Source organism: Nicotiana tabacum, chromosome 1 (assembly GCF_000715075.1).
Source record: "Nicotiana tabacum cultivar K326 chromosome 1, ASM71507v2, whole genome shotgun sequence".
NCBI lineage: Eukaryota > Viridiplantae > Streptophyta > Magnoliopsida > Solanales > Solanaceae > Nicotiana > Nicotiana tabacum.
This window is the reverse complement of record NC_134080.1, coordinates 193,953,429-193,980,433: the sequence shown is the minus strand read 5'-3', so window position 1 is coordinate 193,980,433 and position 27,005 is coordinate 193,953,429.

Sequence of the window (27,005 nt, the reverse complement as noted above, 5' to 3'; positions counted from 1 at the left end):
CGTTTTAATCGAATGCATTCTGATTCCAGACAAAATTAAATGATAAGCTAAAACTCAACAGAGTCTAACCGCATGCTTGAACATCCGCATAACAAATAGTGAATTTCTTAAATCACAGTCCCTATATACAAGATCCAAATGTCCTGAACTACTTACATACAATCAAACCATCAGACCATGTGTTTTCATCACAAACGAAAGGCAACATGAGTTTTCTAAGGAATAACATACTACAGTTATATTAAAATGGACAGATCATGCTAAATGCCATTACAATATACCACTAAACTCCAGAAATTCCAAGTAAACAGCTAATATTGATGATTAAAAAAGCAAAATAGTATTCATTCATGGGGATTTTCATGTAATTATAGCTCTCATACTTGCATTTCATCTCCTATAGAATCAGGGAATACCTGGAATTAAACGAAATAAGAAAAAATGAGAATCAGCAGTAGACAGTAGGGAATCAACAGCAGCTTCCAGTAACAGAAACAGACCAACAAAACATGTTCAAAAACCCAGAAATGAAGTACTGCAGCCCAAAAACCAGTCTCAAACACACAATTAAACCAGCTGACCTCAGAACCAACCTTAATGGCTAAGTTTCAAACCATTTCTAAGCTCAAACAATCAGGAAAATCGATTCAGGAAGAAGAGGATTTCAGATTACAAAGCTAAAACCCAATGAAACAGTATTTTCTGCAGAAGTTTCAGCTGTTTTTATTTTTCAGAATTTTTATTCTCTTTCAAGTCTCTTGGGTCTGCCTTGAAAGGCAAGAAAATGATGCCTTTATAGGCAAGAAAACAGGGCAGCCTTAAGAGTTCATTTTTGCCCTTTGGTCCCTTTTTAATTTTCCTTTTAGCTTAAACACCCCTAATTTAAATTCTGCTTTTGCAAAGTAGTCCCCTCCCTAGCTTCCCAGAAGCTTCCCAAACAGTTACACCCTAGATTCCCTGAACCAATTACCTAATTTACCCCTTAACCCTTTGAAAATTACTTCAGAAATCCAAACGGGTCAAATTGACCCAAGGATATAGACCAAATTAAACGGGCTACATTTGCGAGATGGGTCAACAACAGACTAAAGCCCAATTCGTACATTAACAACCCTAAATTCTATGAGCTTCTGAGACAGAACCATCCAAGTATTGGAACAATTTTTAAAACTAAGACCCTAAACTAAATTACTATTAACTGACACAAATAGAGGGAATTAACTGAACTGCTAGACGATTAACTAATTAAGAAAGGATCCCAAACTAATCATGCATGAATAACAAAACTCCGGAACAACTAAACACCCGTTAATTTGGACTTTGGGATTTTAGGTTCTTCTCTTCAGATCAAGATTCGAGAAGTTCTGGGCAGATTCGAAGGAAATTGGTCCGGGATTTAGAAAGAGGGGAGTGGGGGGTCATGGGGTGTTGTTTTGGTGGCGTTTGGAGGTGGCGACGCCACCGGACGATGGTGGATTTAGGGGCGGCTCAGCTAGGGTTCTCTGATAGACGGGGATGTTTGGAACGATGAAATGGGGGGGGTAGGGTGCTAGGACAGATATATATCAGGCAAGGGCTGAGTTGCGGACCGTTTGATCAACTGAGATCAACGGTCCAGATCAACAAGAAAAAATGGCGTCGTTTGACTTAGTTGGGGGATTTGTACCGGGTAAGGCGTGGGTTTGGGCCGTGTACATGGGTGATTATGTTTGGGCTGGGGAAATCTGGGTTGATTTTGGCCCAGATTTAAACTCTCTTATTTCTTTCTTTTTCTTTTTTTTCAATTTCACAATTCTTTTTTTCTTTTTTCCAAAATTAAAATTAAAAACTAAATTAAATTCTAAACCAAATTATCCTACCATATTAAATTAATTAGCCCTAATAATTGTTACTACAAATAATTAAAAACCAAATTAAAGGAAAAAACTACTAAAATTCAAAATTAAAATTAAAAGTGCAAAATAAACTATTTTTGTGATTTTTTCCTATTTTATAAAATAATTTGTCAATTAATCCTAAAAATGTAAAATTAAATCCTAAATGCAAATGCAACATATTTTTTGTAATTTTCATTAATTAAATAAAATAAAAATGCACAGACAAATGCAAACAATTACCAGAAAATGCCACGAAAATCCCCAAAATTGCAAACACTGAAAGAAATTATTTTGTTTTGGATTTATGGGATTAATTCATATAGGGCAAAAATCACGTGTTCACAGTGCTCACACCTAGACTTTTCCTCAAACAAGAACTGATTCAAGTGAAGTGTGGAAAGGTCAGCTCTGACATGCCAGAGTTCAGAGAAATCTCAAGGATCCCAAGGCAATACACATGCCAGAGGGGCAGGACCTAAATATTCTAGGAGTAGTAGAGAGTGCTTGACATAGTTTTGTTTTGAAAATAGTACAAGGATGGCTTCAGAAGTAGAAAGGTTTTTTCAGAAACAGGAACAACTTAGTGGTAAAAGACAGTTTGAGAAGAGTACCAAAACAGTAGACAATTGGTTGGTCATAAGAGACATTCAGACTCAGGAAAGGAATACTTTAACAAACAGATCTCATATGAGACTGGTGGCACATAAGAATCACATTAGGGTACATGGATAGGGATAAAGGAAACATATACTCACAAATTGCATACAGCACTTAGGACCTTGGGGACTTTAACAGACTAGTCATGTTAGGCAAAGAAATAAACAGGACAGAGTGCATACATTGAACAGGACAAAAATTTAGACATGCTAGGCAAGGAAGTAAGCAAGAAAAAGTGCAGAATGTAAAGAATACATTGAATAGGCAGATTTTAGACATGCTGAATAAAGAAGTAGGCAGAAATTGAACTCATAACTGATGAACTAGTGCAAGAATGAAAACACATAGGGTTTGAATCTCAAAACTTAATTAGAGACATACCAGTTGAAGAAAGGTGCATAATATGTAGCAAATAAAGTTCCAATATCTAGCCTTGGCTTTCAGCCGGCTAGATCAGCAAGTATCACAAATAGTATAAGAGAAAGAGAACTTTTAACGTGTAAGTGTGCTTTTTTGTGAACTCAAATGTTCTGTCTAATGAGAGTGGAAGAAAGCATATAAATAGTAGTTTGAAAGCTAGGTAAATAAGGTAAGAATCAAATTGTTCAGTGATTGGAGAATATTGGAATCAATTAAAGTAAAATTAGTCCAAGTCTTCCCTTAATTAAGGGAATTAGTTTAAACGGTAAAGAGCAGGTGACAAGTAAGAAAAGAAATCCTACATAGCTGGAGTATAACAAATAAGGAAAGACTTCAAACAGTGCAAGTATAGAACAGGTAATTAGGGCTAGGTACATAAAGTTTTAATTAGGGAAATAATAAGTAAGAATCAAGTAATAATGCAGACAAGGTAAGGGAAAATTAATTAAGGCAAGCAAATCAATCAAATCGAGTAAAAAGGTAAGAATCGAAAGTTTAAGGGAAAGTGTTCAAATCAACCCAAGAAATAAGGAATTCAGAATATTCAATGCCTCAATCAAAGAGAAAGTCATGAAAAGAGTCAGCGTGTTTAGCATATAAATAAGGTAAAACATGGATAGTCAGGAATCGACAAATAACTTTAACAAAACAAAGTTAAACAATACCGATTCCATGAGAAAGATACAGGTGTTGATGTGAATAGTCAATATGAACACAGTCACATAGAATCAGTGAACACTTAGACTAAGAAACTTAGTAGATGCATATTAAGGCAAGACAGTTACGAGAAGTCACAATAACTCAAAGCGAGAACCAGTCAGATATGCTAATACTTAGAAACCAAACGAAGAACCCTAAAAAATTAGGGCTTTCAGCACATGCGAGTTAAGGTTGTAGTAGACTCATAGAATCAGTCAAAATATGTGAGAAACAGAAGTTTTAACACAAAAAAATCATCCAACAAAGTTTAAAAAGAAATTCCGAAAACCCTAATTTTAGAAAAGTTGAAAAGCACTTGAAATCACATGATTCTTGTAAAGAATCTCAAGGCTATTGTAAAACACACAAGAAACAAACTCAAATCGTCCTAGATCTGTACAATATAGAAAAGAAATTAGGGTTTCGAAGAGATCCGTACAGAGATGAAGAAACCTGTCTTGAAACCCATAGGTCATAGCAAATATAGAATGATTTCACCCGAAATCACACTGGAATGGCTAGGAACAGGCAGGAGATGAACCCTAGATGCAAGTCGGCATGGCCCTGGTCCCTTGAGGGTCTTAGGGATGACAAGAATGACATGAGAGAAGCCATTGGAGGCCTGAGAGATGATGAGAGGTCACCGGAGATGGCCATAGATGGGGGGGTCGGCGTTTGGAGATTAGGGTTTAGGTTGAGAGAGTTTGAGAGCAGAGAGGATTTTAGGGCGGCGGGGTTGGTGGTGAAATGAATTAGGTTTGGGTCGGGTATTTATGAAATTGGGATGGGTGTTGGGATTGGATTGGGTTAGGATTTAGGCTTAAATTGAAATAAAATAGGCTAAGTTTTAAATAGCCATTTTCAACACTATACAATTTATAATAATAATAAAATAATTTCTAAAAAATATTTCGTGTGCTAAAAATGATTAAAAATAGTTGTTTAACATTTTAAAAATATAAGACCCTTTTATGTATAAATAACATAATTATGCATTAATAAGGCTAATATTGCAAATATATACAAATTGGCTTTAAAAATGTAAATACAATTATAAAAAATATACTAAAAATATTTAAGCAATATTTTGGCATAAATATAGAATTTAGATGGTTAAATTGCCACAATAATAATTTGATTGATAATTATTGGAGATTTTATAAGTAAAAAGGGAAGAAATAAATCAATTTAAAGCCTTTAAAATTATAAATAGCTTATGCATGCTTATATATGCATATATGCTATTTTGAAAGTATTAAAAATATATAGGAAAAAATTGGGTATCAACGGCTGCAAAACTCAAGCACAACTAAGGTGCGATATATGATCTGTATCTCGAGAACCATCCTGCTCACATAACACCACAGCTACGCGGGACCTCAATATATGTGTGAATAATCAAGTCGTCTCACAACCTACATGGCACAATAGATTATTACATGAAATAGCTGACAACGAAATAACATCCAATGCCCGAAGACTCCTCCATAAGAAATGTTATACTGAATGAACACACCCGGCCTGGTGTAGAGCACACATCCACATTTAGACCCATCAACGGACCTCAAGTTGATTCTTACTGGCCTAATAATATCTCAATAATCCACAATAACCATTTTCCATGACACATAAGAACAACCGTCAAAACATGAACAAACTCATATGGTCCACAGCCCAAGGAATAGAATGCCTCTCAGGCATAAACTCTCGCATTTGCGATATTAAAATAACCTCCATACTTGGTTCCAATTTTTAACAATCAAGTGACTAACATGTCACACTTATACAAATCTCCCCATGGGGCACGCTCCCACGACTTTCTGCGCAGGTAGCAAAGTCTGCATATCCATACCACCAACCGTTCTAATTTTGTAAAGCAAATCAAAAATCCGCAAGTCAATGCACAAAGCCTTTTCCACATAACACCATTCTCATGTGACACTAAAGAAAACGCCAGCTTATTTTGAACCTTTGAACTCACCCCTGCTCATCCGAGCTCGTGACATTCTGTCAACACTGAACCGCAACCTTGACATTCAACTTCTAGCCCCTATGTCGCTCACTGCACATATCATGTCGCTACGCGATAATACACGTATTCACCATAACCCTTGAACTACTAGTGAATAAAACACTTCACTTGCTAGAAACCTTTCACTTAGCTCATTTTAGAAGAACCAACGCAATATGCAACTGAATTCCCAAATCGCGAAAACATACTAACCTCAAGCCGCAATCTAAACCGCCACGACTCTTCCGGAATCCATTTAAACCACAAGGCCATTTGAATAAAATACCTCCCAAATCAATCAAGCTGTGGTGGCGCTCAAGCATACATGTACAGCCACAAACAACATGTATAACTTCACGCTGAAGGAACTGATCACTGCCACAATCATGCTGATTCAACCACTACTAACCGACCCAACTCCTTCCTATTTATTCTCAACTTACCTTATAAATAATTATAGCTCCATTTATAAACATAACGAACCAAATTTGCACTCGTCCCAAGTGACCCGCATCACGAGACCACATTGTCTCATTACTCATGAATCATCTCATATTCTCCTTACGCGCACAATGGCATATCCAACTGGTGCACCCATTCTGCAAGACCTTCCGCAAATCCGAAGCTATTTCTTCCTTTCCTCCAATATTGTACTGCATACCTAATGATAACATAGAACCTTCCAAGTCCTTAGGCACTGCACTCAAATTATTGAACCCATTAGGACCACTGTTGAGAGTCACCCACTCTAACTTGGCCCCGAATATAAGCCAAACTCTAGTGGCTTCTAGTATGTGAACACCCTATCAAAGAAGCACCTGACGGAATTCTTTTCCTTGTACATAACCCCCACAAGAAGCATAAACTCTGAGTCTTCCCAAAACCTAAACATGAATCGATAAGGCCAAATATAGCACACATTCCTCAAATCCTTTGCTCGAATTACCACTGATGTTTTCTTTCCTTAGTCAAAATAACTCATCAATGCACTGAATACCCGAAACCGCACAAGCAGACAATCACGCGATCCAATCGTAGATGGTGGGGCTCCCCCACTTAGCTTGAATCTACAATTACATAACCCTAGAACCCACCAAGATTCCTCCTTCCCAATTACCATGATCTCACACAACTAACCCGCCAAATTTCTCGAAATCTTTCTGTTAAACTTTTCAAGAACATCCTGAATCATTAGCCAAAATCACATATTCGGCCTCTTACTGGATAGCAAGTAGAAGTCTTCGTAGAAGCTTAAGCTATATCATGCAACCGCTAACCTACTCACAGGAGATAACCCACATGTGGAAATTCCATGCCGACATCTTCCAACGACGCTGCACTAGGTACAATTACTATAAAATCATTAAACCTTCATGAGCCCTACTCATTCATCAGCTGTACAAATCCGTTCACTCCCTATTGACATCAACTAAAAGTGCGACAATACATTCCAACTCGAAGTCATGTTGCATCCTAATGATAATCAAGTTTTTCACACCCCTCTTCATTTCAAGCAAACTCCTTTCTGCCGTATCCAATCTTCCTCAATATAGTATCCAACATTCCAAATTAAGTCCGTAGACCTAGTCACTGTCCACCATGATTACCAAATCACTCTAAACTTTTCTCAAGCCACTCCCACTTCGGTTAAACCATCTCCTTTAAGCAATTTCTTGACCTCTGTTTATCATACTTGACCTTTTAGAAATTCAACCACTACAAGACACTTCCCATATGTCCTTCCTCATCCTTCACTGCCCAATTGTTGCCTTATATCAAAATCCATCTCTATAGCACTTGAACTAATAAATCGCTACCAACTCTAAACCTTCTCGAAGATCATCTCTCTCGTGCCATCGGCAATAGAAACACCTATTCGATTCTTAAACCACCATACATTGTCACCTCCAACAACCGCTTCTCTAGTTCCATTTCACAACACCCTGACCCGAAGGCGAATCAAAGAAGTCCATAACACCGGCGAATATTAATGATTTCAAATAAGGACGACGACACCACATCACTAATGGAAATTCCACCACATTCAAAATATCAAGTCTCGGTACTCCATCAACTCAAACCTGAACAGCTATAATTCGATTGTCTTTCCTTTACTGGAATTAAATGTTGAACCTCTAAATCATGCGCTGAGAAATCCTCTTTTCAAGTCATTCACTGCGTCGACACATAAGCGAGCACCCCACCATTACATCAATATTGTGCGACAGCAATTCATGAACATCATAGCACCCTGTGTATAGCCTCAAAACCATTAGAAATAGAACTACTGAGCTGAAATGACAGAACATCCTTCCACAAAAGATGATAATAAAATGATCGAATGCACAGGGAGAAACATCCTGCTCCACGTCTGTAGTACCACTACAACTCCTTGATGCCCAATTGACACAAACGCTTAACATCGTATAAGAATGGGTAGGAAGGAAATAAAGGAATAAGCCTCAAAGGAATCAAATCTCACGATAAGGAATCAAGAAGGGAAGTTCTCCTAACAGCCATGTAGCCTCTCGAAGATAAGTACAGACGCCTCCGTACCAATCTGCAAGACTCTACTAGACTTGCTCATGACTCGTGAGACCCAAGTGAACCTAATGCTCTGATACCAGCTATTACGACCCAAAATCCACTATAGGCCGTGATGCCCCCAACACTGTCATCAAGCAAGCCAACGTTGATTTATCGATTAGACTACCCATTTTATTCCTTTGAAATTACTAATTTCCTATAATTAAACAGTATGAAATAGAATTTATAGGGTAGGTGATGATAATTACATGATCTACGATAACAACAACCAGTAGAAACTCCCAAAACCCGGTGTCATAAGTGCATGAGCATTTTTTCTAAGGAGTACGATGAATATACAACATCTGTCCCGAATGTAATAACACATAATAAGAATAAATAATATAATGGAGACTCGGTGGAAAGCAGTGCGTAGTCTGGAGTGTAGCTCAATAAAGTCTCCTCAACCGATGTGCCTATGCGCCAAGATGATCACCAAATAACTTGTCAAATCCTGCACATTTAGTGTAGAAGTGCAGCATAAGTACGTAAATCAACACATCCCTATTAAGTATCTAGCCTAACCCAGGAGGAGTAGTGATGATGGGTCGACAGGCATTTACAAGAGGTCCAATAAAAATAATATAATAATTAATAACAGATATAAAGTGCACAATAATAGTGGAGTAAATCTACAATATCATAATGTTCCAATTATCCCTTTTAAAGCATAAATTTCTCGATCTTATATTCTACCTTAATATCTCAAAAAAATCCAAGTGTCAGTACCATGTGAATAAGAAATACCATAAAATGTCGGGCATCAATGGAAGGTTTGTCTTGTGAATATTCGAACTACTAGAGACATAACGCATGTTTCTGCCGAGGTCGTTCGGCCCGATCCAGAATAATGTGTACATTGCCGAGGGTCGAGCGACACGAACCATATATGCATCTATATACTGCCTAGGCGTTCGGCCAGCTCCACATGAAAGGAAGGAAGTTTCCGAATCACAAGATACGTGATTACAATACAGTACATGAGCACAATAATAAGTACAACCATTTACATTTATCGAATATCTTAGCAACAACTCAAGGTGATAAAGCTTGGCCTGATACTTTTATTTCTAAATCAATTTCGGTTATAACATTAATTAATTAATCCAACAGAACAAGTTCAAATACTTCAATTATTGCAGGATAAGGTCCTAAGTCTACCCGAACATAGACATGCTTTAGCTATGTACGGACTCTCGTCACCTCGCATGTATATAGCATGCACAACTAGTTGCACATAATAATAATTATCACATATGGGGTGGTTTCCCTCTCACAAAGTTAGACAAGAGAGTTACCTCACCCCGAAGTTCCATAACCAGCTCCAGCGCCTCTCTAACACCTCAACTCCAAGCCAAACGTTTCGAAACTAGTCAAACAACGTGCAAATTAATCAAAATATACTCCAATGCTTACAATTTAACAATTTATAATGATTCGCAACTCCGCTCGAAAAGCCAACAAAGACAACCCTCAGATCCACGTGCCCAGATTTCGAAAATTTTCGAAGATAAATGTTACCCATAACATTACGAACTCAAATATATAACTTATTCTCAATTCTATGTCAAATTTCGTGGTCAAATTCCAAAAATACCAATTTTTAGATTTTCTTCAAAATCTCACAATTTCTACTAATTTCCAAGTAAAAAACCGTATACAAACCATGTATTTAAATTGTAATAGGTGGGAATCACTTACCTTGTTTTGCTTGATGAAAATCTCCCCTTGAAGCTCTCCAAAATCGCCCCACCCAAGTGAAAATGAGAGAAAAATGGGCCAAATCACGTTCTTAAAACAGCATTGCCCAGCGGCCTTCGCATCTGCAAAGCCAAAGGCCGCTTCTGTGGCAGAAAGTCCGCTTCTATGGAAAACACTGGAGGTCTCCCCTTCTCACCTGCGGACAAGGTCCCGCTCGTGCGACATCGCAGGTACGCAAATCCCCCTCGCTCATGCTCTCCACTCCGCTTCTGCGCTCCAGGAAGCCGTATCTGCGCCATTACATATGCGAAAAAAGTCTCGCACCTGCGGCCACTGCCCAGCTCGCCCAGGACCACTTCTGCGAGCCTCACCTTGCTTCTGCGAGGTCGCTTCTGCCACTAAAATTCCACAAAAGCGATCGCACCAGCAACCAAAAATTCCAGCTTTTCCCTAAGTTCAAAAATCGATCCATTAACCATCAGGAATCCACCCGAGGCCCTCGGGACCTTAACCAATTATACCAACACATCTCAAAATACAATACGAACTTAGTCGAAGCCTTAAACCACGTCAAACAATATAAAAATCATGAATCGCGCGTCAAATACAACTTATAAATTTCTAAATTTCCAAATTCTATATCTTGTGCCGAAACATACCAAATCAATCCGGAATGACTTCAAATTTTGTACAAAAGTCCTAAATGACATTACGGACCTATTCCAACTTCCAGAATTGATATCCAACCCCAATATCAAAAGGTCCACTCCCGGTCAAACTTTCAAAATCTTTCAACTTCCCAACTTCGCCAATTATCGTCAAAACGACCTAAGGACTTCCAAATCAACGTCCGGACATGCTCCTAAGACCAAAATATTCATACACGGAGCTATTCCCAAGCTCGGAATCCCCAACGGACATCGATAACATCAAAATCCACTTTAACCCAAACTTATGAAATTCATCCAAAATGCCAACTTTCCATAATAGACACCAAAAAGCTCCTGAGTGACTCGATACTCAATCCGAACATATGCCCAAGTCCGAAATCATCATACGAACCTGTTGGAACCTTCAAATCCGATTTCGAGGTCGTCTATTCAAATTTCAAACCTTGATCAACTCTTTCAACTTAAAGCTTTTGATTTAGAATTTTCTTTCCAAATCAACTCCGAACTTCCCGAAATTGGCTCAAATCCCAGGCACAAGTCATAATACTTGAAGTGAAGCTACTCAAGGCCTCAAACCGCTAAACAACGTGCTAGAGCTCAAAATGACATCAGTGGGGGATAGTGGTTTAATCAGAGTTGCCCTCTCTATAGGGTAGAATAGGAAAGTATTGATCATTTATTTTTCAAGTGTACTGTTTCTGCATATATATGGGATAATTTACTACAATGGTAGGGGGTTCCAAGGACAGCTATGAGATGGACTAATAAATTGCACTAGTTTGAAAGGCATTACAGGGGGAAGAATTCAGGAGCTACTATATATCTACATGTTGACCATGACAGTAGTTGTCTACTTTGTTTGGCAAGAAAGAAACCTGGTGGTATTTCAGAACAAGAGCAAAACAGCTAATACAAGAAATCTTCGTCAAAGAAAGCACGTGCAAGAAGTTGAACGGGAATTTAATTAGACTGAATAACTATCCTACATAGGAAAATGTTGTATTGGGAAAAAATAAGTTCATATATGGAATTGATTGTAAAATGACACGTCATGACATATGGACTGGTCAAAGGATGATGGTTGGCAAAGAATAATCAAAGAGGCACGAGCTTCAACAGGCATAGGCAGATATTCAGGAAAAACAAGAAAGATAAATGCTCGAACCTCTTTATGATTGAAGAGAATGAATCTGATAGCAAAAAAGGTATAGATACGTATTGCCAGGCATTAAATACGAAAAATGTTAGGGAATCTATATTGAATCAAATATGATTACCAATTATAACGTTACATTAAATGCCATTAATTGTCAATAATGGCTCGATTATGGTAGAAACAAAACATATTACCTAGAGATAGCTATAAAAGGAGAAGACTGATCATTTGTAAGGGCACGAAATATCATTGGAATATTTGATTTACTTTGCTTTATATTCAACTATTATTTATCGATTATTCATATTTCTATTTGGTTATCAGTAGCCCGAGTTCTTCTAAAATAAGCTTTGGCCGAAATCCTGATTTTTGGTTAAACAAATTGGTTCCGTTACCGGGAATCTAATAATCGTTTGCTTTCTAAGTCAATTCTTTCATCAAAAAACTTACCATGTAGAATGTCAACGACAATAACCAACACAATTTACCACTCCAAGATCCTCAACATCAAGTGAATGATGCGGATGACAGGACCCCACCTCTATCACCACGTGATTCGCAATGACAGTCATGAGAGGGAACTCCAGATGGCTCTGAAGCAAATAACGGGGTTGCGAACCAAAACGGATCTGAGGCAAATCAAAATGGAAGAGTTGCGAACGAACAAGCACTCGATGATGCTCGGAAGAATCTAATTGCTCAACAAGTCAGTAATGCTCTCCGAGCTTTTTCCAGCCAGTTGCTAGTTGCGCCACCAACACCAACTCTGAATCATAATACTCTGGAAAATCCACGTTCTAGGCTCATTAATTCAGGCATTGGTGGAACTCCTAGCGAGTCACGTGATGGCGAACCAGGTAACATAGTTAATTCTGATTTACAAAACTTAGTTCTAACCTTGCAGAAGCAGCTCAAGGAGCAAAGCGATTGCACAGAGCAAATACCAGGAGTACCACCTGTAATCAAAGGAATAGACATAGATAAATATTCACAACAACCATGGAAGCCTAGTGCTGCTACCAATTCCGAAGAAGTTTAAAATGCCCGATATTCCAAAATACGATGGCACAATTGATCCACGAGACCATGTGACTACATTTACAAATGGTGTGAAAGGCAACGATTTAACCAAACAAGAAATTGCATCAATTTTAGTCAAGAAATTCGGTGAAACACTCACCAAGGGAGCATTGACATGGTACTCTCTCTTACCCGAAAATTCTATAAATTCTTTTCTTGAGCTTGCAGATTCATTCATCAAAGCGCATTCGGGAGCTCAAAAAGCCAAAAAAAGAATGGAAAATATTTTCAAAATAAAGCAAGGAGATTCTGAACTGCTTAGAGAGTTAGTGGATAGGTTTCAGCGTGAAAGGATGACATTATCACGCGTACCTGATAACTGGGCAGCTATGGGTTTTGCCAGTATTTTGAATAAGAAAAGCTTAGAAGCAACGAGACGACTCAAGGAAAGTCTGTGTGAATTTCCAGCAGCAACCTGGAATGATATTTATAACAGATACAGCACGAAGCTAAGGATAGAAGAAGATACCATCTCCCGATCTCAAAAAGAGGAGAAGGTGAGTTCGAGACGTGCAGAAAACAAAAAATGGTCCGGTAAAATAGATACGAACCATACATGGGCCCAACAGGAAAAGACTCACGATTAAAGAAGGACAATTCAAGGCATAATCATAGATCGATAAAGAGAGAGTCGGGTTCATCATCGAGGTTTGGAAGCGATCGAAACATATGAGAGACACGAGATGATGATAGAAGCTTGAAGGCAAGATTTGGCAATTACAATTTTAATGTCAGCACTTCAGAGTTAGTGGCAGTATTAAGAAGCATGGGTGATAAGGTGCGATGGCCAAAGAAAATGAGATCAAATCCAAATAGGCGTAATCCTGATCACTGGTGCGAGTTTCACAATGATCATGGTCATAAAACAACAGATTGTAGATTTGTACAATGAGAAGTTGACCATCTATTAAAGCAAGGGTATCTTACTGAACTATTTAGTGAATAAGGTAAGCAAGCATACATGAAGAACAGGCAGGAGCCCCCTAAACCTCCTTCTCCGAAAAGGACCATTAATGTTATAAGCGGGGGCAAAGAAATCAACGGCGTGACATATACGGCGGCCAATAAAATTTCTAAAGTTATAGTTGCACACGGGAAGCGGGTCCGACATGTTTTGGAGGAAGAAAGTATTACATTTGATGATGCAGATGCGGATGGCGTGTTAACTCCACACAACGATGCACTGGTAATCTCTCTACTTGTACATGATACTAATGTAAAACGAGTTTTGATTGATCCAGGTAGTTCCGTGAACATAATTTTGCTAAGAGTATTAAACGAGATGCAAGCTAAAGATAAGCTAGTACCTAGGGCACATACTTTGTCTGGCTTTGACAATTCAAGCATTGTGACAAAAGGGGAGGTAATACTTACAACATTCGCAGAAGGGGTTGTCAAAGATACGAAATTTCATGTGGTAGAGATGGAAATGGCTTACAATATGATTCTCAAGAGACCGTGGATCCACAAAATGGATGTTGTTCCGTCTACCTTACATCAAGTTATTAAATTTCCATCACCATGGGGAATATGTCAAATCCGTGGGGATCAACAGACATCCAGGAGCTTCAACTCTATAGCAGATTCAAGCACGAAAAACAAAGAAAAGTAGTAATTACAGAATCCAGTTGAGGATACCACGACACAAGCCTCAACTGAACAAGGAAGAACAGATGTGGACTCAAGGCCCGATTCCATTCTAGAACCAGAAAAAATGAAAATATCAAAACAACGATTGAAGAACTGGAGGCTGTATAATTATTTACACAATGGCCTGAAAGGAAAGTCTACATTGGGACCAACTTAAGCCACGACATGAAATGTAAGTTGATTGAATTTTTGAAAACTAACGTAGATTGCTTTGCCTGGTCACATTTAGATTTGACAGGAATACCCCCGGAAGTAATGACTCGCAAGTTAAATGGAGATCCATCGTATCCACCTATCAAACAAAAGAAGAGAAAGCAGGGGTCTTTAAAAAATCAGGTGATTCAAGATGAGGTTCAAAAACTATTAAAAAATGGGTCTATCCGCAAGGTAAAGTATCCTAATTGGTTAGCCAATACTGTAGTAGTACCAAAAAAGAATGACAAATGGCGAGTTTGTGTAAACTACACCGACCTTAAAAAAGCTTGTCCTAATGATTCTTTTCCGTTACCATATATAGATCAACTAATTGATGCTACTGTAGGACATGAATCGTTAAGCTTTTTAGATGTGTATTCAAGGTATAATCAGATCAAAATGGATCCCATAGATGAGGAAAAAACTTCATTTATAACAGACAGGGGGACTTACTGTTATAAAGTAATGCCCTTTGGCCTCAAAAACGCTGGTGCCGCGTATCAAAGGTTGGTGACCAAAATGTTCTAGGAACATTTAGGAAAAATTATGGAAGTCTACATAGATGATATGCTTGTCAAATCTCAACAATCAGGGGATCATATATTGCACTTGTCTGATACATTTCAGATCTTACAAAAATTCAATATGAAGCTAAATCCCGAAAAATGTGCATTTGGCGTTTCATCTGGTAAGTTTTTGGGTTTTCTTATTTCTAACCATGGTATTGAAGCAAATCCTGCACAGATTAAAGCCATTGAAGAAATTCTTGACATGCTTACAAGTAAGAAAGAGGTGCAAAGATTAACGGGAAGAATTGCAGGCTTGGGAAGATTTATTTTCAAGTCATCAGAAAAATGTTTTAAATTCATTTCAACTCTTAAAAAGCAAGATCAGTTCGAATGGTCTGAGGAGTGTCAACAAGCACTCAAAAACCTGAAGGCATACCTGTCAAATCCATCGTTGCTTGCAAAGCCAAAGGATGGGAAAATGTTGCTTATCTATCTAGCTGTTTCAGAAGTAGCGGTGAGTGCTATTTTAGTTCGTGAAAACCAAGGTAAACAGTCTCCAATTTATTATGTTGGCAAATTATTATTAGATGTGGAGACACGGTATCCTCAGCTAGAAAAACTTGCACTTGCATTAATCATGGCATCTAGAAAGCTAAGGCCTTATTTTTAATGTCACCCTATTTCCATAGTAACTGATTATCCATTGCGTAATATATTACACATATATGAGTTATCAGGTAGGTTAGCCAAGTGGGCCATAGAATTGAGTGAATACGACATCACATATCATCCCAGAACCGCAATAAAATCTCAGGTGTTAGCAAATTTTTTGGATGATTTTAGCCAAGGGATACGACTAGAAGTTGAAAAAGAACTACAAGTGTTCAACGGGGTCTAATCCAGGAACTTGGACCTTAATTACTGATGGCTCATCAAATGTGAAGGGGGCTGGTTTAGGAATTATTTTGGTACCACTTACGGGTGAAACCATTCGACAAGCCATAAAATGTCATCCTATAACAAACAATGAGGCAGAGTATGAAGCTGTGATTGCAGGTTTAGAACTGGCACGTGAACTTGTCATTAATCAGATCATAATCAAAAGTGATTCGCAGCTCGTAGTTAATCAAATGCTAGGGACTTATACAGCTAGGGAAGCATGAATGCAGCAGTACTTAGAGAAGGCACGTGATTTGATTAGGCAATTCCAAACTTGGAAAGTTGCACAGATACCAAGAGAGGAAAATGTTGAGGCAGACGCCCTAGCCAATCTCGCATCTGCGGCGGATGTGATGAGTAATGAAAATGCTTCTGTAATTCATTTGTTTCATTCAGTGCTCGATCCAGAAAAAAATGAGGTAAATTTCAATAACTTAACTTGGGATTAGAGGAACGAGATTGTCACTTTTTTGCAGTATCGGACCATTCCTGAAGACAAGAAAAAGGCTCACGTGCTTCGTAAAAAGGTTGTTCGATACTGCTTAAAGTAAAGCAATCTTTATCGAAAAATGTTTGGTGGTACCTTAGCAAGATGCCTCAGGCCTTCTCAAACAGAATATGTAATGAGAGAAATACACGAGGGGCATTGTAGAAATCACGCAGGAGGAAGATTATTAGTAAAAACCATGATTAGAGTAGGCTATTATTGACCCAAAATGGAAGAAGAAGCAGAAAATTTTGTGGCTAAATGTGATAAGTGGCAAAGATACAGTAACAATATGCATAGACCTGCAGAGTTGCTACATCCGGTCGTTGCACCATGGCCTTTTATGAAATGGGGGATGGACATTGTGGGTCCGCTACCACAAGCAAAAGGCAAGGTAAAATTTTTGCTAGTACTCACTTATTACTTTACTAAATGGGTTAAAGTAGGTGCTTTTAAACAGGTACGAGAAAAGGAAGCCAGAGATTTCATTTGGCGAAATATTATATGTCGATTCGGTGTACCAAAGGAAATCATGTGCGATAATGGCCCGCAATTTATAGGTACACAAATCACAAAAAAATTTCAAAGTTGGTAGATCAAAAGGATTACCTCAACGCCTTACCATCCGGTGGGTAATGGACAAGCTGAATCAACAAATAAAATCATTGTCAACAATTTGAAGAAACGATTGGAAGAATCCAAAGGCAATTGGCCAGAGTTACTGCCTGGTGTTTTATGGGCGTACCGCACAACAACAAAAACAAGTACGAGTGAAACACCGTTCTCATTGGTATACGGAGCTGAAGCCTTAATTCCAGTTGAAATAGGGGAGTCAAGCACAAAGTATACGCAAGCGACTGAGGAATCCAATGAAGAAGAAATGCGAGTAAACCTTGATCTACTTGAAGGAAAAAGGGAAGCTGCATTAATAAGAATGGCAGCACAAAAACAAGTCATGGAGCGATATTATAATCGAAAAGCTCGCCTAAGATACTTCAAGATTGGGGTCTTCGTACTCAAGAAAGTTTTTCAATCCACGAGAGCCGCTAACGCAGGGAAATTAAGTCCAACTTGGGAAGGACATTACAAGATTCACAGTATCACAAGAAAAGGAGCATACGAGCTGGAAACAATGGATGTCAAGATATCACCTTCATATTGGAATGTCATTCACCTGAAGAGATATTATTTCTAAGGAGTACCCACGGTCAGGTATCCTCATTTTAAAATTTTATTTTTGAATTGTTAAATTTTACTAATGATTTTAGATTATAGGCAAAAAGCTAACTCGTACTAAATGATGAATCACGACCTGCAAGGCACGTGGAAGAATATAAATTCCCGGTCTAGGGTTACAACTATTCTGATAGAAATTCAGACGGGTTAAGTAGTCTTCATCTATAATCGCACCTCCGAGTCCCGTATGTTTTTTCCTTTTCAGGAAAAGGACCAAATGAGAGGAGTAATCAAGTGCTCGAGACTTCATACTTCAAAGCTCAAACACTTGGGGGACTATATAAATACATAGACATATATGTAAAGAAGGCAAAGAACATTGAGATATAATCAAAGTTCAAGTCAAAGCCCAAAAAGTCTACTCATTGAATGAGTCAAGTGCAGAGAAAAGTTACGAGCCAATAACATAAAGCCAAAGAAAACCTTATCATAGTTAGGTTAAAGGTAATGTATAGAAACAGGTTATAAATAAAAACCTCGTGTTTTATTTTCTTTTATGAAATCTGTTGTACAAAAAACAGTTACAAAAAAGTTATAAAAGTTATTTAAATGCATGTAAGATGTTATTGACAAAGTTCAAATAAAAACTTTATCAAAGTTATTTCAAGAAACATGTGTGTTCCTATTTCTTTTGCCGTGCATTTACACTATTATGAAGTTGAGACGTCTTCTTCATTAAGTGTCGAATATAAAAGGGCCCTCTTTTATAAAATTCATGTTTGATTTAAACATTCATGAAGTTAAGAAAGCATTTTATGAAATAAAAGTGCAAATTATTTAACAAGTCCTTGAATATAAAGGCAAGAATGAGCAAAACAGAAGCTCAGAATAACTAAGTCAAAATGGAAAACTTCTTAATGTTGAAAAGTCTAGACTAAGTATGAACTTAGTCATAAACTATTGGTCATTTATACAAAATGCCACAAAAAGGTCTGGGGACTTGTTGTTTCCAAAAACTAAACCCCCAAATGGGACCGAGGGTTAAAACCACATTCCACCAAAAGAAAAAAAAAGGGAGTCACATATCATAAACTTGTCACTGAGGAGATGAAAAAGGATCTAGAGCAGGGTCACCAGCAGCAGAAGGTTCTGGTTGGCTTGAAGGAGTTGGAGCATTCACCATACCCATATCATCTTCAATATGCTCGGGAGTATCAGCCATGGGAGAGGAAAAATCTTGGCCTTGCTGAGTCTTTTCAATAGTTTCTTTTATCTTAGCTAATTCAGCCTCCAAGTTAAAGCCCTCTTGGCTAGCTTCCGCAAGGGTATCATGGCGAGTGTTCAAAAATGCCCAACTCACTTCAATTGTAGTCTTGTCCTCAAGAATCTCGTAATATTTTTCCCATTGATCAATCTCGTTTTTAAGTTTTTCATTCTCAGCCAAGGCAGAATCATAAGAAGCTTGCAAAGGAGCGAATGAACTTACTAATAAACTGATCTTATCAGAAGACTTACAGAGATCTTCTTGGGTCTGAGTAAGCGTTTGTACGAGTTCACCAGCATAAGCTTCTTTCTCACTTAGCAAAGCTTTCAATGCTCTGTTTCTTCACTGGCCTTGGAGAGTTGTTCAGAAAAAGATGTTTCAAGAAGATTCTTATCCTTATCAGCTTGATTCGAGGAAGCCTTCTCAACTGCCAATTCTGAAGTCAAAACCCTCAATTGCTGCTCTAAGGTGCACTTGTTCTCTTCTAACACTTCCATATCAATTTGAAGGCTTTTATACTGTTCCCTCTAGTTGTCTGCTTCAGTTTGATAATCATGCATTAACTACTCCGTGTGAGAAACCCTCTTCATTATTTCTGTGCCAATTAGATTGATCTGAAAAAGAAAAAGAGAGGTAAGAACCCTAATAGAAGAAGGGTGTAATAAAATATAAAAGGGATACCTTTAAAGATGAATGCATTATGTTATTCATCAAAGTCAAAGAGTTATGGCTCTTAAGCATGGATCTCTCAACTGGTCCAATCAGAGGTTTTAACCACACATCAGCCCGACCTGATTTTCTCAAAAGGTTACCATCGACAGGAACCTCGATGATAACTTGCTTCATAGCTCCACCTCCACTTGAGGAACCAACTTCAGTGTGATGAACAGTTGTAGGAGGAACTGGGGAAGCAGTCAAAACAGCTTGGAGTGGAGTAGCAACGGCAGTAGTCACAACTGGTAAAGAAGATACCATAGGAGTAGGCATGGAAAATGAGGCAAGGAGCACTCCCTCAGGAACTGGGCCCAAATTTTTGTCATCAAACCCACGAGCAAATAGCTGATCAACAGAATCAGGAGCAGCCGCGGGAGTGTCATCATCAGAAATCACCAAGGTAGCCTCAACAGGCTCGGTTAAAGAAACAGAATGGGGGGGCGGAGATGCTTCATCATCTGAAATAATGCGTCTTCTAGCTCGTGGCCTTTTTATCAAAGTACCCCCGGCTTGTTCTTTTTCTTCTTCAGAATCATGGTCGGCAGAAGCTTTCCTTTTCGATGAAGAACCCAAAATTATTTCTTGGGCTCTTTCCAAAGAAATTCTGGAAGCTACAACGGCCTCAACACTTATACCTCGAATGGGAAACCCTGACAAAAAGAAGAGTCAAAGTAATTTCTAAGGAAAGAAGTAAACAGAAATGCAAAAGGTGTAAAAAGAAAAGCACTTACCGTGAGTTTTCACTTTCCAACCAAACCGATGAGAAAGGTTTTTCCAGGATCTACCATCCATCGGAGCAACACTTAACAACTTTCCTACCCAACCACGAAAATTGGGAATCTCATCAACAATTCTCATGGTTGCTGAAAAAGAAGAGGAAATTAAAATGACAACCATCAAAATTGAGAAAAAGATATGAGAAAGTTATAAAAAAAACTCACGTGCAAAATTCCACTTCTCACGAAAGGAAACATTATCTTGACCTACTAAACCAACAGTAGGGTAGTAACAAACTTGGTATATCAGCCACGGTCCTTATCATCCTCTGGGTTGACCAGAACTCTTTTACTTCTCGCTACTAAAGTAAAGATTCCTTGACGAAAGAGTTTGGGAGAATAAAAATGGATTAAATGGAAGAAAGTAAAAGGCATTCCAGCCATGTTGGCCAAATGCGTCAAACAAGCAATAGCCCTCCACACGATGGGGCCAATTTGTCCTAAGCAAACATCGAAAAAGCGACAGAATTCGATGATAACAGGGTCAATAGCATGTTTGAAATTCAACGTGAAAGGGTATGTATATACAAAATAAAACCCAGTCAAATAAGAAGTGATTCTTTGGTTTGCATTGGGGATTATAATGGGGAAATCATGACTCCAATGGCAATCTCTACGAACCACCGAAATCAAACCTTCAGTGATCTGAGTCAGGTAAATATCAGCACGGTCTAATGAAGACATAGAAGAAACTTGGTTTCTGATGGACTCTCTATCATTGTAAAAAGATAGTTCAGATGGAACAATTTCATCTACTAAAGGTTCACGAAGAGGTTCAGTGGGTTCTTTATTTCTAGAAGAAGATCTTTGAGAAAGAGAACCTCTGATTCTAGAAGGTGGAGTAGAACTCGTTGAAGGAATAGAAGGACCTTGTGAAGATGAAGATCCTAAACTACGAAGTCTTCCTCCTCTCCTACTTATAACAGGAGCAAGAGGAAGGTTATCAACGGTGGGGACACTCCAAGGATTAGGGTTTGAAGAAGACATAGTAGTACGAGGAAGAAGAAAACAAGAATTGAATATTCTAAACCTTTTGTGAAAAAGACAAAGGTGAAAAGTTATATTTATAGTCAGAAGCAACTATCAAAGGAAAAGGTGCAATGATGGAAACGTCATGATGAGAACTATCGTTTCGTAATTGGTGAAGCCGTAAAAAAGCTTTAAAAGACGCTGAAAAATTGCAGAACCAACCAAGAGATGCCACATGTCACGAACATTAAATAGAAGTGACAGATGAAGCGTCAGTTCCAGAGAAGAATTAATGGCGGCAAAAATTCCCGCTTTAATGAGATTTACTTCCCAAATATTCTATTGATGAATAAATGGCAAGTAGGGGGACTATCTTTATTGGGAAAATTAAGTTCATATATGGAATTGATTGTAAGATGACACGTCATGACATGTGGACTGGTCAAAGGATGATGGTTGGCAAAGAATAATCAAAGAGGCACGAGCTTCAACAGGCACGAGCAGATATTCAAGAAAAACAAGAAAGATAGATGCTCGAACCTCTTTATGATTGAAGAAAATGAATCTGATAGCAAAAAAGGTATAGATACGTATTGCCAGGTATTAAATACGAAAAACGTTAGGGAATCTGTATTGAATCAAATATGATTACCAATTATAACGTTACATTAAATGCCATTAATTGTCAATAATGGCTCTATTATGGTAGAAACAAAACGTATTACCTAGAGATAGCTATAAAAGGAGAAGACTGATCATTTGTAAGGGCACGAAATATCATTGGAATATATTGATTTACTTTGCTTTATATTCAACTATTATTTATCGATTATTCCTATTTCTATTTGGTTATCAGTAGCTCGAGTTCTTCTAAAATAAGTTTTGGCCGAAATCCCCATTCTTGGTTAAACAAATGTTACTAAGCAGGATGAGGAATTGTGGTGCATGAGTTACTGATGTAGTGCACAACCGGGGTTGCCTAGTTGTGTTGCTTTTTTTGTTTTGTTTTTGAGGTATACTAACAATTTTAATAATAAAATAAATTACTTACCAATATATATATATATATATATATATATATATATATATATATATATATATATATATATATATTACAAAATGAAAGTAGACAAAAATATTAAACAAAATAATATACTAATATAGAAAGACAATACAAAATGTAATTATATTAAATATTATTTTATTGGCTCCTTTCTTTGACGACATTCTCTCTCTCCTTTCTTTATCTCTGAAAGCCCCCAGCCTTAATGGCTACTTCAACATCCGTCGGCGACCACTCCCCAGGTAACCCCCCCCCCTCATCCCATCTCTCTTCCCCAATCTCTCTTATACCCCCACCCCCGTCTGTTATCTCTCTCACAACCCCCCAATCCCCGACTTGTTCTTCACCCCCACTACCGGATCATCGTCGGTGGATATCTGAGCGCCGAACACTGCTCTCCCCGTCTCTGCTCATCTCCCCTTCCTTTCCTTTTCTTTTTCTTTTTCTTGTTCTTTTTTTTCTTCTTCTATCCCCCCCCCCCCAAAAAAAAACTGCAAAGATCCCGTATCGGAGCTCCGACGACCTTTCGGGTTTGATCCTTTTCGACAGCGGGTTTCCTCTTAAAAAATTGTCTACACCAGTGGTAGCGGTAACAACCCTTATGCTTTTTGGGTCGAGGTATATTCTGTGTTTTCAGGGAAGTTCGTGAACTTGTTGAAGACAAGTTGGGCGCACAAGCACTAGCAAAGGAGAGCAATCTGAGCGAACGTCATCAAAGGGCGGTGGGAAGCGGTTCGTGAGCGTATAACTACACCAAGTAAAGCCAGTCAACACAGGTTTGGTTCTCGGGAGTTGGTACCTCCCGTTCTACGATTTCCCTTTTGGTTTTTAGCTAAATTGTTGTCCCTTTAGTTCACAATAGTTCAATCATTCTACAAGTGTACTTGTAGTGACTTGTTTCCTTCTAGTTTGACTCGTTGGCCGTTGGGCACTAGCGAGCCCTCTTTAGATTGGCAGTAGGGGTAAGTGGCTGCAGTCTGGGATGGTAGATTAAGGGCATGTCCTCGTGTGGGGCAGAGTGTGGGGCCAGGGTCAGGGTATGGGACGGGAGGTAGGGGATGTAGAAGGGGCAAGGGAGCCTATAGGTTGAGAATCGGGTCATGGAACATAGGTTCGCTGACGAGTAAGTCCATAAAGTTGGCAAAGATCCTCTAGAAGAGGAAGATTAATATAGCGTGTGTCCAGGAGACTAGGTGGGATGGGTATAAGTTGTGGTACTCTGGAGTCCACAGGGGTAAGGATGGAGTGGGTATCCTGGTTGATAGCCATCTTAGAGAGTCGGTGGTTGAGGTCAGGAGGGTTAATGATAGACTAATGACTATTAAATTGGTAGTGGGTGAGTGTACTTTAAATGTCGTTAGCGCGTACGCGCCGCAAGTTGGCTTGGATGAGGAGATTAAAAGGCGCTTTTGGGAGGGGTTGGATGACATCGTTCGTAGCATTCCACCTTCCGAGAGGTTATTCATAGGAGGAGATTTCAATAGTCATATTGGGTCGTCCGCAGGTGGTTATACTGAGGTGCATGGCGGCTTTGGTTTTGGGGAACGGAACTGAGGGGGCACTTCGCTGCTGGACTTTGCCAAGGCATTCAATCTAGTGATTACAAACACAAGTTTTCCGAAGCGGGAGGAGCATTTGGTTACTTACCAAAGTTCGGCAGCGAAAGACTCAGATTGACTATCTCCTCCTCCAGAGATGCGACAGAAGGTGGTGCGAGGATTGCAAAGTTATCCCAGGTGAGATCCTTGCAACGTAACATAGGCTTTTGGTGATGGACATTGGTATTACGATAAATAGGAAGAAGAGGTCAGTACGAGGCCGCCTTGACTAAGGATAAAGCTCAGGAGTTGGCAGGAAGGTTATCGGCAATGGGAGCTTGGAGAAGTAGTGGGGACGCAAACACTATATGGTCGACGACGGCAAACAACTGTTAGGTATATCTTCTGGACGCACCGGTGGCCACAAAGGAGACTGGTGGTAGAATGCCGGTGTCCAAGGTAAAGTGGAAGCGAAGAAGGCGGCTTACTGCGACTATTAGGGAGCACTGGCGAGGAGGAGAAGACAATGAACAGAGAGAGATATATGGTTGCTAGAAAGGAGGCGAAGATGGCAGTAACGGAGGCTAAGGCAACAGTTTTTGCTTGTATGTATGAGGAACTAGGGAACAAATGCGGGGAGAAGAAGTTATTCCGACTCGCTAAGGTGAGAGAGAGGGCGGCTCGGGATCTTGACCAAGTGAGGTGCATAAAAGATGATGACGGCAAAGTTTTGACGGGGGAGGACCAGATTAAGAGGAGATGGCAGTCCTACTTTCATAGACTTCTAAATGAAGAAGGGGATCAGGATATTACACTAGGTGAATTGAGGAATGCGGACAGCCCCCATGAATTAAGTTATTGTACGGACATTAAGGTCGATGAGGTCATGGAGGCAATGTGTAAGATGAGGAGGGGCAGAGCTACCGGGCCAGACAAAATTCCGGTTGAACTTTGGAGAGGTGTGGGTAGAGCAGGCTTGGAATGGCTTACTGGGTTGTTTAATATTATATTCAAGACTAATAGGATGCCTGAAGAGTGGAGGTAGAGTACAATGGTTCCGTTGTATAAGAACAAAGGTGATATCCAAAGCTGTAACAACTATAGGGGTATCAAATTACTGAGTCATACCATGAAAGTCTGGGAGAGAGTGGTTGAAATGAGAGTGCGAAGGACGGTGTCTATTCAACCAGTTCGGGTTCATGCCGGGGCGATCTACCACAGAAGCTATCCACCTTATTAGGAGGATGGTAGAACAATACAGGGATAAGAAGAAGGATCTTCACATGGTGTTTATCGATCTAGAGAAAGCGTACGACAGGGTACCTAGGAAGGTCTTATGGAGCTGCTTAGAGGCTAAAGGGGTCCTGGTTGCATACATTAGGGTGATTAAAGACATGTATGATGGAGCTAAGACTCGGGTTAGGACAGTAGGAGGCGACTCCGAGCATTTTCCGGTTGTTACAGGGTTGCACCAAGGGTCGGCGTTCAGCCCTTTCCTATTTGCCCTGGTAATAGATGCCATAACGCATAATATTCAAGGGGAGGTGCCATGGTGCATGCTATTTGCTAATGACATAGTCTTAATTGACGAGACCCGACGCGGCGTCAATGAGAGGCTAGAGGTTTGCGGACAGGCCCTTGAGTCTAAAGGGTTCAGATTGAGCAGGACGAAGACGGAATACCTCGAGTGCAAATTTGGGGACGAGGCGACGGACGAGGGAGTAGAAGTGAGGCTTGAATCTCAAGTCATACCTAAGAGGGGTAGTTTCAAGTACCTTGGGTTAGTTATTCAAGGGACCAGGGAGATCGACGAGAATGTTACACACCGTATAAGGGTGGGGTAGATTAAGTGGAAGTTAGCGACGGGAGTCCTGTGTGACAAGAAAGTGCCACCGTTACTAAAAGGTAAGTTTTATAGAGCAGTAGTTAGACCTGCCATGTTGTATGGTACCGAGTGTTGGCCGGTTAAGAACCTACACATCCAGAAGATGCAAGTAGCATAGATGAGGATATTGAGGTGGATGTGCGGGCATACAAGGATGGATAAGATTAGGAATGAAGATATTCGAGAGAACGTGGGCGTGGCCCCAATAGAGGACAAGATGCGGGAAGCACGACTCAGATGGTTCGGGCTCATTCAGAGGAGGTGCACTGATGCACCTGTGAGGAGGTGTGAGCGATTGGCGGTGGTGGGTACGAGGAGAGGTAGAAGGAGACCTAAGAAGTATTGGGGAGAGGTGATCAAGCAGGACATGGCGCGACTTAGGATTACTGAGGACATGGCCCTAGACAGGGAATTTTGGAGGTCAAACATTAAGGTTGAAGGTTAGGGGGAAGTTGTGAATATCTATACAGCGCACTAGAGTGAGACTAGCTCGTTAGGAGTTAGGCTTAGGATACTACTGGTTAGCTACTGATGCAGGGCTTTATACGTTGGATATTAGTTTACTTTCCATCTCTCTCGTATTTCCTATATTCTCTTATGGCTGTTATTTTGCTATTTTAATTTCTTTTATGTATGTTATGTATTTTATGTTATTATATTATGAGTCTATCAATAGTACTAATATATCGTCACTTGGTGCTTTCTTGAGCTGAGGGTCTCCTGGAAACAGCCTCTCTGCCCCTCGGGGTAGGGGTAAGGTCTGCGTACATACTACCCTCCCCAGACCTCAATTGTGGGATTATACTGGGATGTTGTTGTTATTGTTGGATACTATAACTAAAAAACATACATAACAAAAAAGTTCTTCGAGCCTATGTAAGTCTCATTAATTTAATAGATATTTTATTCATTAAATTTCAGATAATATTATTAAGAATAATAGAATAAAATTTAAAATAAAAAAATATTTCAAGAGTAATAA